Below are 20,182 nucleotides of genomic sequence, written 5' to 3' on the forward strand. Positions count from 1 at the left end.
TTTATATGCTGCTTCTAATTTTTCAATTAAATACAACCTGTAAACCCCTACAATCCAGTAATCCCATCCCTGGACACAAATCCAAAGGAAATGAAATCAGTATCTCAAGGAGTCATTTGCAATTCCATGTTCATTGCAGCACCTCTCACAGTAGCCAAGATCTGGAAGTAACCTACATGCCCTTCAATGAGTAACCAAATAAAGAAAATAATGTGTACTCTGTGTGTGTGTGTGTGTGTGTGTGTGTGTGTGTGTGTGTGTGTATGTGTATGACTGGAATATTACTCTACCATAAAAAAGAAAGCAATCTTGACATTTGTGATAACATGCGGAGAAGGCAATGGCACCCCACTCCAGTACTCTTGAATGGAAAATCCCATGGATGGAGGAGCCTGGAAGGCTACAGTCCATGGGGTCGCTGAGGGTCAGACACGACTGAGCGACTTCACTTTCACTTTTCACTTTCATGCATTGGAGAAGGAAATGGCAACCCACTCCACTGTTCTTGCCTGGAGAATCCCAGGGACGGGGGAGCCTGGTGGGCTGCCATCTATGGGGTCGCACAGAGTCGGACACGACTGAAGTGGCTTAGCAGTAGCAGTAGCAGTGATAACATGGATGAATCTGGAGGGTATTATGCTAAGTGAAATAAGCCAAAAATGGAAAAAAAAATGCAGCATAGTACTGTATGGTATCACTTATATGTGGAACCTAAGAATAAAACAAATCTGATTTTATAGAATCAGAGGATAAAAAGGTGGATGCCGGGGGCTGGGGGAAAGGAAAAGTGGGGGTGATACAGGTCAAAGAGTACAAAGCTGCAGTTATTAGAAGAATAAGTTCTGAATGTGCAATGTACATCATTGTTACTATAGTTAACACATGGTATTGATACTTGAAAGTTGCTGGAAGTAGATCTTCAGCTTTTTCACCACACACATTCACACAAAAAATAAACCATGTGACAGGATGAATGTACAAATTATCTTAATCTTGGTAACCTTTCCACAGTGTATGTGTATATGAAATCAAAATGTATACTTAAATATACACAATTATTGTCTCAGTTATTCCTCAATGAAGTTTTGAAAACCAGTCCTTCAACATTATCTTTTTTTTAATATAAATTTATTTATTTTAACTGGAGGCTAATTACTTTACAATATTGTATTGGTTTTGCCACACATCAACATGAATCCGCCATAGGTATACACGTGTTCCCCATCCCAAACCCCCCTCCCACCTCCCTCCTAGAAATAACCTCAGTTCAGTTCAGTCACTCAGTCATGTCTGACTCTTTGAGACCCCATGAACTGCAACATGCCAGGACTCCCTGTCCATTACCAACTCCTGGACTCCATCCAAACCCACATCCATTGAGTCAGTGATGCCATCCAACCATCTCATCTTCTGTCATCCCCTTCTCCTCCTGCCCTCAATCTTTCCCAGCATCAGAGTCTTTTCAAATGAGTCAGCTCTTCGCATCAGGTGGCCAAAGTATTCGAGTTTCAGCTTCAACATCAGTCCTTCCAATGAACACCCAGGACTGATCTCCTTTAGGATGGACTGGTTGGATCTCCCTGCAGTCCAAGGGACTCTCAAGAGTCTTCTCCAACACCACAGTTCAAAAGCATCAATTCTTCAGCGCTCAGCTTTCTTCACAGTCCAACTCTCACATCCATACATGACCCCTGGAAAAACAATAGCCTTGACTAGACCGACTAGTAATGTAAAATAGTGGATACCCAGTAAAATTTGAATTTTAGATAAACAACTAATTTGTTAATGTATATATGCTCCCAATATAGTATGGGGCAACCCCCCAGTACTCTCAGACAAGAATTGTGAATTTTCCATTGCAGTTTTATGGCTTTGACAATGTGGAGTTGAAAAGATGTGAGAGAGGAGACAGATCTTGGAAAGGTAGGGATGAGGATATGAATCAGATCAGAAACCAATGCAGTTTCCTTGGAAGAGAAGAAGAAAAATAGAAGAGGGAGTTAAAAGGGGATGGGAGTAGGAAGAAAAAGGGTGGCAAGGACTTGGTTTTAAAACTGTTTCTTTTGCACTTTTGAGTTGGTGAGAGAGAGAGAGAGATTTGGGTGGGGCAGCTGTTTCCAAGGGAATGTCATTGAATGTGGCAGCAATAGGGAAAGAAGATTTTTGAGATGCTTGGATGGATATACCTTCCTCCCATTCATAGGTTGTGTGACAGAAGTAAGACTAAAGGGTTCTTCACCACTCTTAGTGGAGTATCAGTCTTCGAAAATAGCACCACACAGAGACTAGACCATAAGGACTATGCTTATATATTAGGGTTAGGCTCAGGCCCACTGTGGACTGGCAGAAAATGGGACATGGGACTAAAAACCCTAACTTCCCCACCCTTCAAACCACATATGTCCTTTATGTCTCCTTAAGCTTGTAGGTTTTTTATGGAAACAAGACTCCATTAAAAGAAGAAACACATACTTCTCTAAGAGGAAAAAAGCCATCATTTTTGAAAACTAATTGAGAACAAAAAGCTCAGAAAGTGACATGATAAAGAAAGGAATGTGCTGTGTGAACTATACTGGTCTTTCTCATTCTCCTCTTTTATCCCTACTTAATGTCATCAAGCAGGTTAGATTTCAAACAAACTATCACTACACTTTGTCCTAAGCCAACTGTCACTCTAATTAAGTTAAAGATGCCTGACATAGATAGAACTTTTAAAAGTATGCCACTAATGAGTGGTTCTTCTTATTCTTTCCACCTCTCACCTACACACTATTATAATAACCCAATTATGATTTTATGCAAGCATTCTAGTCTCAGCATTCAGTTCCAGCTAACAAATATGAGTAAAACATGCATATAATGGCAAGGACACATCTGAGAAAGCCCACTCTTGAAGCTGGACTTCTGTAACACGCATCTGTAAGAAATGGAGCTAAAGGAGAAGAGGAGGACTTGGAGTTCCTTAGGAAGAACCAGGGTGTTCTGGTCTAAAGTCACTGCTCTAGTTTACTGCCTACTGTACCAGAGAATGGACCATAAAAATGACGCCAAGATGCAGAGTAGGATAAAGAAAAACCAAAGCAATGTGGTCATACTTCCTTGTTCTGATAAGCAAGCCCTCCAAATGACAAAGGTTAATATCATTTAATGGAATAAAAGAAGAAGTTATTTTTTCCCCCTAAGGCCAATTTCACTTTTAAAAATCAGAACAAACCTAAACAGTTTGGTACTGGCATAAAAATAGACACATATGTCATTGAAACAGAATAGAAAACCCAGAAATAAGTCCACAGCATACAAGTCAATTTATGGCAAAGGAGCTAAGAATATACAAGGGGGAGAAGACAGTGTCTTCAGTAAATGATGTTGAGAAAACTAGATAGCTTCATGCAAAAGAATAAAACTGTACTATCTTATAGCATACAAAAAAAAATAGCTCAAAATGGATTAAAGATTTAAGATAAAGTCCTGAAGCTATTAAAGTCATGGAAGAAACTTATAGGTGGTAAGCTCCATGATATTACACTTGGCAATGATTTCTTGGATTTGACGTCAAAAACAAAGGCAATGAAATTAAAAATAAATAAATGGAACTATATCAAGCTAAAAACCTTCTTCACAGCAAGACAATGATCAACAAGGTGAAAAGGAATTTCTCCCATGAAATGAGAGAAAATATTTGCAAGTATTATACCAGGTAAAGGATTAATATCCAAAAAATATAAAGTACTTACACGATTCAACAGCAAAAAAAAAAAAAAAAAAAAAAAAACCACTTAAAAAATGGGCAGAGGATCTAAATATACTTTTTTCAAAAGAAGACATATAGACGGCTAAAAGGCACATAAAAAGATGCTTGACGTCACCAATCATCAGGAAATGCAAAATCAAACCAGAATTAGGTATCACATCACACCTCTTTGAGTATCTATTATCAAAAAGACAGGAAGTAACAAGTGTTGGTGAAGATGTGGAGAAAAGGAAACCCTTGTCAACTGCTGGTGGAGTGTAAATTTAAGCAGCCACTATGGAGTACAGAGATCCCTCAAAAAGTTAAAAATAGAACTACCATATGATCCAGCAATTATACTTCTGGGTATGTATCCAGAAAAGTTTAAACCTTATCCACAGCAAATTAAATTACTAATCAAAAAGGTGTATCATATCTATGTGCACTTCAGCTTTATTTACAAGAGCCAAGACTTAACCACCGATGTATGGATGGATTATGAAAATGTGAACTCTGCCTATAAATGCACATACTCTAATAGACACAATATTATTCAGCCATAAAAAAGGAAATATTTTCATTGGCAAAATCATGAATAGAAATTGATGGCAGTATAAAAAGTGAAACAAGTCACACAGACAAAGGCAAATATTATATGACTTCATTTATACACAGAATCTAAAAACAACAATCAGCTCACCCCCAAAAAAACAAAAACAAACTCATATAAACAGAATGTGTGTGTTCATGTACTCAGTAGTGTCAACTCTTTGTGACCTCATGGACTGTAACCCACCAGGCTCCTCTGTCCATGGGATTTTCCAGACAATAATACTGGAGTGGGTTGTCATTTTTTCCTCCAGGTGATCCCAACCCAAGGGTTGAACCAGAGTCTCCTGTATCTCCTGCATTGGCAGGCAGATTCTTAACTACTTCACCACATGGGAAGCCCCAGAAACAGAATAGACTGTTGGTTATCAGAGACAGAGAATAGGAGGTGGGTGAAATGGATGAAGGGGGTTAAAATGCACAGACCTTCAGTAATAAATAAATAACTCCTGGAGATGTCATATACAGCATGGTAACTATGATTAATAATGCTGCAGTGAATATTTGAAATGTGCTAAAAGAATAGATCTCTAAAGTTCTCACAAGAAAAAATTGTTTGAAACTATGTGTGATGATGGATATTAACCAGATTTATTGGAGTTCATTTCCCAAGGTATACAAATTATTGTATTGCATACCTGAGACTAAAATAATGTTATATATCAATTATATTTCAATTAAAAGAGAAAAATAAATAAAAATAATAACATCACATATGAATTTTTAAAAATAAACCAGTGTAATATTTTGTTAGGTGCTGGTGATATTAACCAGTATGTTAATCTGTTTTCAACACATCACCTCTAGTAGAAGGTCAAGAAAAGTCAACTTTGAGAGCTGGAGAGAGCTAGGAAAATACAAACACTTACACAATTAAGTGGCACAATTATTTTTGAAATAATTAGGAATATATAAAACTAACTTTTGACACAAGCAAGGTTGCAAATGTTTTATTAATACAGAAAGAATTTATTCTTCTAAATACCCATTATTTTTCTTAATTTAACAGTATTTCCAATTTATGTTGACTTTCTGCACATAAAGTCCAATCTCTCTGCCAGACACATTGTACAAACCAAGTGCTCAGAAGTACAGGAAAGAAGAGGAACAGAAAAATGGGGGAAAGAAGCCCAGAATGAGGTCACAAGAGAAGAAACATAGTCTACAAATGAGCCAGAAAGAGCCACAGAGGGGACGGGTTAGCCACCAAAAAAAGAATGATCACTATATTCCTGACAAAATCAGGAACAGGAGGTAAGGTTTTCACATGTAAAGTTGAAAGTGAATTATAAATAGCTGAACAGGTATCACTGAATCCTGATGATCCTCAAGACAGCAAGGGCTTTTGCCTATAAATGGAAGGCCTAGGGTGACTGGAGAGCATTAACGTTTAGGAGAAATTTTAGCTACACGATGAACTAGAGTGTTTTTCCATATTTGATCCTCACCTCCCAGCTGTCCTCTGAGTGCCATCTTTTGTGTGGTGTAATTTAGGGAATGGAGCCGTGGGAGGTGTTCATCAGATTCCAGCCACACTGCTGTTTCATGATCAAGGGCAGAAAAGCATTAAAAGCCATTTCAGTCAGATGATGGCAGCCGGTGAGCCTGCAAACCTGCTGTCTGACTGTGTGCCTGCAGACCTGTCCCTGCACTTCTGCTGAGCAGTGGCAGCAAGCAGTTCCCTTCAGTGCCCCTCCTTGAAACGACCACCCCACCCCCACAGGATGTACCCCAAGTGGCAAAGACCCTCATGCTTTCTGTGCCCAAGAACCCTCTGGCTCCCTTCTTGCTCAAAAATGTTCATTTTGTCTCTGCCAGCCACTTTATAGGGTAAAAGCAAAAAAACACACACATAGCTCTAACAAAAAGTCTGCCCCCAAATTAGAAATTAAAGACATAATTAAGGTTACACTGCAGAATGTAAACGTTATCAGCCTCAACAACATTACAATGACTAGTGTAGCTGACAGATACTGGGAGGAGGGAGGTGGGGAAGAGAATTGGAAGGAAGTAAGAATGGAGATGTGGAGAACTCTTCCATTCCATTAGGACTCAGTACTATTGGATTTTTTAATCACTATGATCATTTTAAAGCTAAACAGAAATACAGAAGCAAATCCTTGATGAAGTAAATAACACCTATGTAAAATCAAAAGCCACATTTCCTAACAAACCTAATCCTAGCCTTGCTCTCCCAGAAGAAAACACTTATATGTTTTCCATGTTTGTGGAATGCTCACCACTGTGAGTTTGGCCCTGTACACTCCAGAGTTAAGAACATGTCTTGAAATGTGACTCACAGAACACCTGCCACAGCATCATTTGGAGACTACATTAATTAAAAAATAATAATAATAGTGACACCACCTTCTTAGACATCATCAGAGACTAACAGATTCAGATTTCCAATGGCTGAGTCCAGCATCCATGCCTTTAATGAACCCCTGCCCTTTGCAGGTGATGTTTATAAACACTGCAGAGGTAAGAACCATTGTTCTAGTGTCATAGTCCCACTCCTTGGAACTATAAACATTCAACTCTTAGTATATATGCTGCCAAAAGTGAAAGTGTTAGTCACTCAGTTGTGTCCAACTCTTTGTGATCCATGGACTGCAGCCTGCCAAACTCCTCTGTCCATGGAATTCTCCAGGAAAGAATACTGGTTAGCCATTACCTTCCTTAGCAGATCTTTCTGACCCAGGGATTGAACCCAGGTCTCCTGCATTGCCGGAGAAAGCAATGGCAACCCACTCCAGTACTCTTGCCTGGAAAATCCCATGGACGGAGGAGCCTGGTGGGCTGCCGTCTAAGGGCTCGAACAGAGTCGGACACGACTGAAGTGACTTAGCAGCAGCAGCAGCAGCTCCTGCATTGCAGATAGATTCTTTACCATCTAACTCACCAGAGAAGCTCATATATGCTGCCAAGGCAAGCAACAGTACTCAACTCTTTTCCTAAGAACGTGGAAATTAAAGGTGTCCCAAACTTGACCACAAAGGTGTAAAAACGAAGGGGTTTACTCTAGTATTGTTTGGATTGGTTTGTTTTTTTAAAATCATACAAATTTCTGAAGCTTGCAATTCAGTGCTTTGAAATGATCTCTAAACAGAATATAAATTCAACATAGTGCACCCCCAGTGTGGAAAAGAATCTTACGACTCACAAAGGATTCAGACAAAAACCATCTGCAGCAGGGATCAAGTTCCCTAATTAACTTCGAGGCCGCTCCTGTTTTGACCTTGAAGAGGTCCTGGAGGGAGAAGCTGGAGTGGGCAGATTAGCAGGGTTTACCCAGGGCTGCTTAGGAGACTGTATAATGACCATATAGTGTGGAAGAATATTAAACAATCAGCAAGTTTGAACTATATGTTTTTCTGAACTATATGTTTTGAACTATATGTGTTTCTGGGAAGGGTGTTTGGGATGAGATTAACATTTAAATAAGTAGGCTTTGAGTAACACAGAGTACTCTCCCTAATGTGGGTGGATATCATCTAATCAGCTGAAGGTCTTATTAGAACAAAAATGCTTACGGATTCAAATTGCCACTCTTCCCTGGGTCCTAGCCTGCCAACCGACCCCATCAAATTTTGGTTTTACCAACCCTCCACTGCTGCTTGACTCAACTCCTTAAAATTAATCTCTTTTGTGCTTGCTCCCTCTCACACATGCATGCTCACTCTCTTATGTAAATACACATACATAAATATAATCCTTCTGGTACACTTAGTATACAGCAGAGCTAAGTTATGAACCCAAATTTTCTGAGTCTTATACCTCAATGCTAGCTTTTACAGCTTCCCTATAAATGCTTTGTTGATATAAAAAAATTATGTAGCCTTATGAAGTAACAATTTAGCCACACACGTGGAAATTTTTTAAAGTTTATACTTTCTGTGGGTTTGCTCTAAGTAAATAGTCAAATTCAGACAAAGGTCTATATACCTAGCACTTTTTTTAGGGTAAAGAAAAACCTGAATCACTTTGAATCAATTTGAAAGTCCAACAGTGAAAGCATTAAATAAATCATGAGGCATACGCAGAGTAAATATTAGGCAGTTATTAAATTATGTTTCTGAAGAACAATGCCAAGGGGAATTACTCAGGAGATAATACCAATTTTTTTAACCAGTTAAATTATTATATACATAATGTGATCTGAATTATGTTCAAAGTGAATGTGTAGTCATAGATACTCAGTGGAAAAACTGGAGATAATTAAATAAAAATGTTCACGGCTTTATTCCTGGATGAGTTACTCACTCATTTCCTTCTTTATAATTTTCTGTATTTTCCAAAAATAGAAAAGGGTCATTAGAAAAGACCCTGATGCTGGGAAAGCTTGAAGGCAGGAGGAGAAGGGGATGACAAGGACAAGGTTGAATGGCATCACCAACTCAGCGGACAAGAATTTGAGCAAGCTCCCCGAGATGCTGAAGGACAGGGAAGCCCGGCATGCTGCAGTCCATGGGGTCACAGAGAGTTGGACATGACTGAGCAACTGAACAACAATATTTTCCAAAAACTTCATAAAAACTAAGGCTTTGGTGTCTTTCTATGTTTGTTGTTTTAAAGTCAAGACATGAAAGGTGGCAATGACACCCACAGACTTTTATAAGACTTTTATAAGTAGGGCACATCAGAAAAGACAGAATTTCTGGAGTGAGAAGACAGGTATTCTGAGTGAGCTTCATTTATTTATTTATTTACTTTTTGCCCATGCAGCATGTGGGATCTTAGTTCCCCTGCTGCTGCTGCTGCTGCTGCTAAGTCGCTGCAGTCGTGTCCGACTCTGTGCGATCCCATAGACGGCAGCCCACCAGGCTCCACCGTCCCCGGGATTCTCCAGGCAAGAAAACTGGAGTGGGTTGCCATTTCCTTCTCCAATGCATGGAAGTGAAAAGTGAAAGTGAAGTCGCTTAGTCGTGTCCGACTCTTAGCTCCCCTACAAGGAATCAAACCTCTGCCCCTGCAGTGGAAGTGTAGAGTCTTAACCACTGGCCCACCAGGAAAGTCTTGAATTTGCCTAATTAGAACTAGGGGCTCTGACAAGTCACTTGACTTGTCTAAGCCTCAGTTTCCTCATCGGTTAAGAGTGAGATCAGCATACCTCTCACTCACGTCACAGCAGGCAGCAAGGGATAGAGGCTCCGCAATAAATGGTGCCAACTTTCACTCCGTGCTTTATCAAAAAGTACAAAGCACGATTTGTGAGGATTTTTTGAGTAGCTCTATTCAGATATTACTCACATATCATATGGTTTATCATTTTTCAAGGGTATAATTTGATGTTTTTAGCATGTTGACAACGTTGTAAAACCATCAACACAACAGAATTTTAAAAATCCATGCAAGTCAGAAAGCAAAAAACAAATATGGTATATTAACACATATATATGGAATCTAGAAAAAATGGTACTGACGAAACTATCTGTAGGGCATGAATAGAAACGCAGATCATGTGGACACAGGGCGTGGGGGAAGGGGAGGCTGGGCTGAACTGGGAGAGCAGGGTTGACATATATACAGTACCGCATGTAAAACAGCTAGTGGGAAGCCGCTGTATAGCTGCTCAGCTTGGTGCTCTGCGATAACCTAGAGCAGTGAGGGGGCTGTCTGAGGGGGAGGGGATGTATGTGTACTTATGGCTGATTCACTTCCTTGAATGATAGAAACTGACACATTGTAAACCAACAATACTCCAATTTAAGAAATCCATGCCCATCAGCCATCATTCCCCACTCTCTGTTCTCCTTCGCCCTGGGAACCCATTCATCTATTTTCTATCTCTATAAATTTACCTGTTGTGGAAATTTCATATAAATGGAATCATGCAGTATACAGTCTTTTGTAACTGGCTTCTTTTATGAAGTATATTTCTTAGGTTCATTCATGTTGTAGCTTATATCAGTAATTCATTCCCTTTTGGTTGCAAAATAGTACTCAAATGTATTAATATACTAGGACTTCCCTGATGGCTCAGCAGGTAAAGAATCCACCTGCAGTGCAGGAAACACAGGAGACATAGGTTGCAAAGATCCCCCGGAGAAAGAAAATGACAACCTACTCCAGTATTCTTGCCTGAAAAATCCCATGGACAGGAGGAGCCTGGTAGGCTACAGTCCAAAGGGTTGCAAAGAGTCAAACACAACTGAATGACTAAGGATGTATTCATATACCCCATCTAATCTACTCATTGATCAGTTGATGGGCATTTGGGTGGTTTACACTTCTAAGCTATTCTAAATGATACTGATATGAAAATTCATGTACAAGATTTGTGTGGATATATGTTTTCTCTCTCTTGGGTTTATGCCTGGGATTAAAACTATTGAACCATTTGATCACTCTATGCTAAACTCTTTGAGGAATTGCCAAACTGTTTTCCAAAGTGGATGCATCATTTCAACAAAACTACCAGCAATACATTAGAGCTCCAATTCCCTTTAGTAATTTTTAACTACATATATTTTCAGCTTTTTTTCCTAGCAGCCGTTCTAAGGCTTATAAAATGCAAGGTAACTTAATCCACCAACTTAATTTCAGTTAGACATAGAAACTTTACTCTTGTACAAGTCTATCCCTTGGTCTACTTTTAGTCCCATTATTGTCATATATATATCACATTGATATATGTCACGATCCAAAATATAAGTATCTATGTAATTCTGGGTCTTTTAAAGAGGCAAGTATATATATTTACTAAGTTTGCTGTAGTAAACTTATTTGCCATTTCTTTTTTTTTTTTCATTTCATTTCTTTCTGTGTATATTGATATCCCTTACTCCAAAAGAGACTAATTCCCACCCACTGCTTCTGTGCAGTTACTCAAATACATTATATTCCTATAAATTATAGACCTAACAATACAAATATAAAGGTTTATGCAAGTGCTATTCAAGTCAGTTAAGATAAAAGAAGATATTCAAATATATTGTGTTTTTAAATCACCTACATAATAATTACCTTTAGCAGTGCTCTTTGCTTTTTCATGTGGAATTGAATATGAATCCAGTATCAGCAGCTTTCAGTCTATAGAACTTTCTTTAGCATTTCTTCTGGGATATGCATGCTTGCAACAAATTCCTTAAATTTTCATTTATCTGGGAATGCCATTATTTCACCTTCACCTTCACTTTTTTTTTTTTTTTTTTTTTTTTACTGAATACAGGATTACTGATTGACAGCTGACAGCTGTTTTCTTTCAGCACCTTGACTAACCCATCCCAGCCTTGCACTGCTTCTAATGTTTATCTTTCTGGACCTCCCTTTCCAATAATGAGACTTTTTTTCTGTTTTCTAGATTTTATTTTTTGACTTTGTTTTTTAACATTTGACTACCAGTGTTTCCCTTGCAGTTCAGGTGGTAAAGAATCTGCCTGTAGTGCAGGAGACCCAGGTTCGGTCCCTGGGTTGGGAAGATCCCCTGGAGAAGGAAATGGTAACCCACTTCAGTATCCTTGCCTGGAAAATCTCACGGACAGAGGAGCCTGGTGGGCTGCAATACATGGGGTCGCAAAGAGTCCGGCATGACTGAGCGACTAACACACAACATGTTATGTCTGGCACTAGTATTTCATCCTATCTGGAGTTCTCTGAGTTTCTTAGATGTAGATTAATATTTTCATCAGATGTGATTAGTTTCAGCCATAGCTCATGTAAAACTAGACTTTTTTTAATAATAGCAACTCTGCATACAGTACCACCACCACTCCCTCTTGCAGGGCTTATTGTTTTCTTGCTTGCTTTTTATTGTTTACCGTTTTAGGTGGACAGTAAATTGAAATGTTTCCTCCACAGGGTGCAGCTGTTGAAATCACTCCTCGAGGGTGAAGTCTTGGGTATAAGCACATTTTCCCTAGGCATCTGAGCTGATCTTCCCCTATTGGTATCACACCCAGCTGTTAGTCTCCATTAATTGCTATGATTCCACCACACTTTTTTAACAATGTCCTGGGGCAAAAATTGCTTTACAGTTTAACCCAGTGGAGTTAGAACCCATTTTCAGCGGCAGAATTCTGACAGTCTTTGAGACTACTCAGAAGAGATCTTAATTACCTCTTTCTGTGGTTCTCTCTATTAAACTTCTAAGCCGGCCTACCATTTTGCTTATTGCTATCATCGAGGCACCAGCCAAAGGACACCACTACTAACTGGGTATCACCAAGACCTGCACCGCTTTCAACAACACCCCTAAGAATGAATTTCACCACTGTTTATTCCCCAAAAATGTCAGTCCCCTTAGGGAGATCTGTGGAACTCTCTGTTTGTTTGACCTGGGTATCCTCTGAGCAGTATCTCAGTGTAAATTCCATGGGAAAGGGGGATGGATAATGGCCTGCTTCTCCTAGAATGACACCCTGCTCTATGAGCAGGACCCCAAGGATGGTAACCTCTGGGCTTCTCAGCTTTCTATCCTGACATGGAATGAGGGCTCGCTTGTAACTCCTATCTCATACACAAACTGAGGTAGGAATTTCAGGGCCAGTATTCTTGCCCTGTTATACCTGGGCTAAAGCTTCTTCTTTAGGAGTGTGACTGTATGAGAGAAGGAAGACCAGTCTTCTCAGCAGAACCTGCCCAGGATAAAGCCTCTGCAACAGGAAGTTGGGGGATGGAGGTGAGACATACCAAGGGCAAGCCCCTTCTGGGATAGTTGTGGAAAAGAAGTCCATCTTCTTGGCTACATATGCCTTGATTACAGCTTCTATCACACTGAGTTGGGAAGAGGGGAGAGGGAGAATGAGGGGCGAGGGATTGCTTGACTTTCTAGCAATCTTTAGAATGCTATAGATTCTAACTGTTCTTTCCAAGATTTAGTCAATTTTTTAAGTGGTTCTCCATTTTCTGTAGGTTCTGAGGACAATTTGCAGAGGTTTTTAACATTAGCCATTTAGTTGTTAAAAAATATACCTGCATGCTAATGCTAAGTCACTTCAGTCATGTCCGACTCTGTGCGACCCCATAAACGGCAGCCCACCAGGCTCCCCCATCCCTGGGATTCTCCAGGCAAGAACACTGGAGTGGGTTGCCATTTCCTTCTCCAATGCATCAAAGTGAAAAGTGAAAGTTAACTCGCTCAGTCATGTCCGACTCTTCACGACCCCATGGACTGCAGCCTACCAGGCTCCTCCGTCCATGGGATTTTCCAGGCAAGAGTACTGGAGTGGGGTGCCATTGCCTTCTCCATATACCTGCATAATTTTATGCAATTATATAAAATATATTTAGTAAAAGGGCAAGTCGCTCAGTCACGTGACTTTTGTGCCATCCTTTGTGACCCCATGGACTGTATAGAATTCTCCAGGCCAGAAAACTGGAGTAGGTAGCCGCTCCCATGTCCAGGGGAATCTTCCCAACCCAGGAATCGAACCAGGGTCTCCTGCATTGCAGGCAGATTTTTTTACCAGCTGAACTATCACAGAAGCTGATATATTTATCAATTAAATACATTTTAATTTATTTTATCAAGTAAATATATTTTAATCTAAAAATTAAAATATATTTAAGTATTTACAATTTTATATATATATGCACACTGCATGCATGCCAAGTTGCTTCATTTGTGTCTGACTCTCTGTGACCCTATGGACTGTAGCCCACCAGGCTCCTCTGTCCAGGCAAGAATACTGGAATAGGTTACCATGCCCTCCTTCAGGGGATTTTCCCGACTCAGACTGAATCTACACCTCCTATGTCTACCTGCATTGGCAGGCATGTTTTTTGGATTGGGTTTTTCCAGAACATCTTATGGAAAAGTTACATCTTTTTTAGCCAACCCAATAATTATACACACATATTTATCACATATAATTTTCAGTCCACTAGACTCTTCAAAGCATTGTTTCAGAAGTCAAACTGATTGAGTTTCCTAAGGAAGGAAAAGTCATGGGTACCTTGAAGCCAACAGCACCCTGAACGAATCACAGAGCATGACTGTGTACTGTCCAGATGAGGGGTGAATACACTTCATGGGAAAGTCCTATTGTTGACAGCTTTTTATATCAGTGGCATACTCCACTGCTCTCTCTCATCAGCTTGGTGCACCAGCAAACAAATGTCATTGAAATGCAGTTCACAGTCAATCCAGAAATCTTTCCAGCCTTGGAAATCAAACTCCCAATACCTAACCCAAGATTAGGCCACTTCGTTTACAAGCACTTGCCAGAGGCTTCAGAGAATAAAGCTAACAGTTTCACTTATACATGGAATCTAAGTCTTATAACCCCTGAGCCTAAAAGTCTAACAAATCCACTTTGAAATCTCATGAGTGAAAAAAAAATTACATGTAAAAATATTTAGTGGAAGTCCTTCAAGGCAACAACAAAGGACCTATAGAGAAAAAAAGTGAAAATCTTTTAGAAAAAAAAAGGTAAGCAACCTTTTTTTTTTTTTTACTTAAATGTCAAGCAGAAAATGCAAGGTTGGGCCATTTGGAAGTTTATAATTTATTTAACATCAAAATCTCAAAATCAATTTTACATGTTACCACAAGTTACATAAGTTATCACAGCAGAGGGGCAAAATATTGGAAAAGCTTCACTCTCTAAGTGTTGTAATTTAGCTGCTGAATACCTAACTAATGGCAGAAGAACAGCAAGGAATAGCAAAAGCAAAGAATTAGAGTAATAGGGGTATGGCAGACCAAAAACACAAGGAGATGCTTCAAGAGCTACTGCTGAGAAAGCAGCCCTGGGGAGAGGGGGCTGATAAAGAACTGGTGCCATATAAATGCTTGATGCATAGGCAGTTCCATGAAAGGCCCACTTACAACACCATCCCCTAACCATCAGTCCTGGAGAAATACAGGGTCAGCATCATCTCGGGAAGCCAGCAAGACAAGACTTCCTCTTTGTTGCATCTCAGGAGGAACACTTGAGGCAGCCTTTTGAATGAAACATTCTTCTGCTTGAATCTGAGCCAAGACTGTGATGGCAGGAGTCTGAGATTTGAGGACAAAGCCTGGAGGGTGATGCTCATCCTCTTCCCCTATAAACTTCCTCCAGCTGTGATCACCAAGAGTTTAGCAGTATTCTGTTTTTTTGAGGGTATAAAGCCAGAAGAATGGTTGGCAGGTAGTACTTAAGGGGGCTTCCATGATGGCTCAGCAGTAAAGACTCCACTTGTCAATGCAGGCAATCCATGTTTGATCCCTGGGTCGGGAAGATCCCCTGGAGAAGGGAATGACAACCCATTCCAGTATTCTTGCCTGGAAAATCTCATGGACAGAGGAGCCTGGTGGGCTACAGTCCATGGGGTCACAAAGAGTCAGACACAACTGAGCAACTATACTCATACATTCAGGCACACATACGCAGTATTTAAAGGTCTTAATATCTACCTACCTCTCCATCTTCATCCTGAAAACCTATCAGGCACCTGACCCTGCAGCCATAGGGTGCTACATGCAGTGTGGTCTCTGACCTCCACTCTGGCCCTGGCCCCTGTGCATGGAGACCCTTTTCACCTTCTCTGCATTCATGCTAATTTGCTTCAGTCATATCCAATTTTGTGAGACCCTATGGACTATATCCTACCAGGCTCCTCTGCCCATGGGATTCTCCAGGCAAGAATACTGGAGTGGGCTGCCATGCCCTCCTCCAGGGGATCTTCCCAACCCAGGGATCAAATCAGCATCTCTTTGATCTCTTGCATTGGCAGGCAGGTTCTTTACCACTAGCGCCACCTGGGAAGCCCTCCATCCTCTCTCCATCTCATTAACCCATATTTCATTAGGGCTCATCTCAGGCAACCCATCCTCTTGGAGGTGATCCAACTTTGCATTAAGTTAGGACTAGCTTCTATGAAGCTCCAATACTTTGGCCACCCAATGCAAAGAGCCGACTTATTGGAAAAGACTTTGATGCTGGGAAGGATTGAAGGCAGGCGGAGAAGGGGACCACAGAGGATGAGATGGTTTGACGGCATCACTGACAGAATGGACACGAATTTGAACAAGCTCCAGGAGATGGTGAAGAACAGGGAAGCCTGGCATGCTGCAGTCCGTGGGGTCACAAAGAGTCAGACATGACTTAGCAACTGAACAACAAAAACAACAAGCTTCTCTGGGTTCACCCAACACCAGGGGATCCCTTCTGCCACACTACTGTGTTCTTTTTTTTTTGTGGGGGAGAGGGCACTTCACCACATAGTATTGTTTATTTTCTAGTAACAATTTTGTTTAGATACAATTCACATACCATACACATATCATATACACAATTCAATATGTAAAGTAAAAAAAATAATACTAATATAACATCCAGACATACTGCAAAAAAATAAAAATTGTAATGATGGATGCACAATTCTGCAAATGTAACTAAACACACTACTGTGCTCTAACCTTTAATCTTTTCATCATTGCTACTTCCAGAATAACAGAATATGTCTGGTGTGGGATCTAAAAATCTGCATTTCTTACAAGTCCCAGGTGATACTGATGTGACTGGCACTATGAGAACCACTGCTCTAGACAAGCCATGTTCCCTGCAGACCCCACTCCATGGGGTGACTGGAAGTGCCCAGGCCTATATCACTGTTCGTCTCCTCCCTCTGCCCAAACCTTCCACAAATGCCCTCCAGAAAACATACTGCCTCCGAATTCTGCTTCGGCATCTGCTTCCAGAGACCTCTGACCTGTAATAGCACTCAATAAAAGCATATAAAATGGATGAACATAAAAATGGACCCTGTATCAAGAGTGGCCCCTCCGGAACTTCCCTGAAGGTCCAGGGATTGATACTCCATGCTTCCAATGCAGGGGGTGAGGGTTTGATCCCTGGTCAGGGAACTAAGATCCTACATGCCATACAGTGGGGCAAAAAAATAAAGATGGCACAGTAGAGCTCGTGCCCTCACTTTGTTTTTGGTCACATGAAGAAACAATAAGATAACCACCTGCAAATCAGGAAGCAGGCCCTCATTAGACACTGAATCTGCTAATACCTTGAACTTGGACTTTCAAGTCTCTAGAACTGTGAGAAATAAATTCTTAAAAAGGATATAAAAGAGTAGCTCCCACCAATTCCAGGGTCAGGTCCCCAGCTTGATCCTCAAGAACAGAGGAAGTTAAACCTCAGAAGGAGGAATAGTTAAACAGATCCAAAGGCTGAGGAGTTAACTGGGTAAAGAGAGCAGGACATTTCAGGTCCAGGGCCCAGGCCTGTGCCACCAGGAAGCCTGGAAGAAGGCCTTGGGGGCTGGAATGCAGGAGGAAGGGAGAGCCGGCTAGAAGGAGAGGAGGAACCCATGTTCTTTCCTTTTCCTCCATAGTAGCCCTTAGCAGCCAATCAGCAAGTGCCTTGATCTCCATGAAAATCAGAGCCCAGATTCTTTTCAGTGAGAATGCTGGCTCCTCATTCCTGTAGAAAAAGAAATGCCTGTCCCTTGCTTAGTCTTGTACAACTCTTTTGTGACCACCAGGCTCCTTTGTCCATGAGATTTCCCAGGCAAGAATATTGGAGTGGGTTACCATTTGCTACTGCAGGTAATCTTCTGGACCCAGGGATTGAACCAAGTCTCTGGCATTTCCTGCACTGGCAGGTGGATTCTTTACCACTAGGGCCACCTGGGAAGGCCAGGAAAGGAAAGACCCTGTATCAAGTAGAACAATGTCTTCCCAGGATGTCTATGTCCTAATCTGTGAAACTATAAAAATGTTACTTTGCATGGCAAAGAGGCTCTGCACATGTAATTAAGTGAAAGGTTAGATTATCTGGGAGTAATGTAAAGACAGGAAGAATCTTGTAAAAGGGAGGCAGGATCAGAGAAAACATTGAAAGATACAGCACTGCCGGCTTTGAAGATGGAGGAAGTGACCCTAAGTTCAGATATGCAAGCATAGTCTCAAGCACCTGGCAAAGCTGAGAAAATGAATTCTCCCCTAGACCCTCTGGAAGGGACATAGCCCTGCTGACACCTTCATTTCGGCCAAGGGAAACTAATTTCAGGCTGTTGGCCTCCAGATCCATAAGACAATAAATTTGTTTGGTTTTAAGCCATTAAGGTGGTGGTAATTTGTTACAGCAGCAAAAGGAAACTAATACAGATCCATTTGTCAGAAACATAATTACCTGATGTTCTCTCCCTCCAGGCAGAGAGAAAATATCTGTCCTCCATACCAAAGACCAACACTGTCTCCTCCGGACTGAGTCAATGACCATTCATGTACAGAGAAATCCACACACACATGTGCATGCACGCCAACAAACCCAGTTCTCGCAGGAAGAAATAACAGGTTCAATATTCATGCCCTTCTAATAACTCAGTGCTTTGTGTGTGTATTTGCCTTTATATGCACATACTGGCATTTCTAGAGCGCTGACTCTATGCCAGTATTATATTTGACCCTTTAGGTATACCCTTTCATATATTTCTCTCTATACTCATGACAGCCCTGTGGCAGAAATATTACTCTCTGCAACTTACAAAGGAATACTTAGGGTCAGAAAGATCAATTGTGCCCAAAGCCACAACTCAAATACAGATTGAATACAGGTCTACCTCTCCCCAGGTCCATCACTCTTCCTCTGAAATATAGGGATTCCACACTACAAGCCTCTTGCTATCTCTTTCCCCTGTCCCATCCATCTCCCCTTATTCTTGCCCCTCCCCTACACACACCCTCTGTTCTCCAATCACAATGAAATTGTTTCTCCTCAACCCATATGGACACCTATTACCCAGTTGGGTTTTTTTTTTTTTTTTTAATTTTTGGCCACATCACACAGCACGTTCCCCAGTCAGAGATCAAATCCAAATTCCTTGCATTGGAAGTATGAAGTCTTAACCACTGGACCACTGAGGAGGTTCTCCCATCCATTCTTTCTATCAGCTGCTTCCTCCAGGTAGAATTCTCCTCCCCCTCATCTTTGCCTGCTATACTCCTACTTACCCTTCACATCTTGGCATAAACCCAAATTCCTCAAAGAAGCCTTTCGAGCCCTAAAGGGGTGAAGTACATCCGGCATGTAGTTTTACAGTATTCCGTTCTTCCACAGTCATTGTACATACTGCATTTCATGAGCTACTGCTCAACAGTTAGTGTCTGCCACCTTTCTCTGCTCCTAAGACATAACTTCCTTGAGGCCAAGGACCACTTTGACCTTGCTCACTACTGTATGCTGGGGGCATGCTACAAAGCCATTATAGAAGCTTAACACTGATTCTGTAATGAGGTAGGAGTGAAAATACTCCTATTTTGTTGTATTAAGTTATATCACAATTGGGTCTTCGAGCTCTCAACTGCTAACTAAAGAAAAACTGCTCACACTATGCTTCATTATTTGGTATTTTTTTAATGATCATCTCAAAGAGTGATTCCCAGGCTTGAGCCCTCACTGCATTGCATCATTTACTGTGAGATTTGGGTCATGTAAACTGATGGAGACCTGCATGAAATGTTCTTATTTCCCACAGCAGATAGTGATAAAGAAGTCCTTTTTAATTTTTAGTCTCTTTCATCAAAGTTAAGACCTTAAGGAAACAATCTTTTCTAATCCATTTAGTTATCACTCTGTGATCGAGGGGATAAGGATTAAGATTCACATAAACCACTCTGTGAAAGTAAAAGGAAGAAAACCCATGTTCCAGAACACAAAAATCCTGCTCTCTTATCAGGTTAAGCTAGAGTATATTTGCTGATTGGTGTCGTGTGCGCTTAAAGACATGGAGGTAGATTTCAAGGCCAGGCCTTTCATGATGATCTGCTGAGATGATTCATGACCACAGAAAGAACACAGTAACAACAGGATGACAATAACAATCGTAACAGTGATCAGTTACAACACTTCTTGCACCAGGTACTGGGTGCTGTGTGTGTTCAATCAATGACTTCTCATC

At 40.7% G+C, this 20,182-nt stretch overlaps 1 protein-coding gene across 18 annotated transcripts in view; it reads right to left on the reverse strand.

Annotated features, from left to right (window-relative positions):
* The window catches only part of LOC123330947, a 419,147-nt gene that overhangs the window by 114,537 nt on the left and 284,428 nt on the right, over positions 1 to 20,182 (reverse strand). The window contains exon 5 of one of the 18 annotated variants that reach the window (XR_006547262.1): positions 14,770 to 15,373. The exons of 16 other annotated variants lie outside the window; for them this stretch is intronic. The gene's annotated coding sequence lies outside the window, so the exon portion shown is untranslated. One more of the 18 variants, XR_006547263.1, reaches the window with a different exon arrangement.

Source organism: Bubalus bubalis, chromosome 21, assembly GCF_019923935.1.
Source record: "Bubalus bubalis isolate 160015118507 breed Murrah chromosome 21, NDDB_SH_1, whole genome shotgun sequence".
NCBI classification, from domain to species: domain Eukaryota; kingdom Metazoa; phylum Chordata; class Mammalia; order Artiodactyla; family Bovidae; genus Bubalus; species Bubalus bubalis.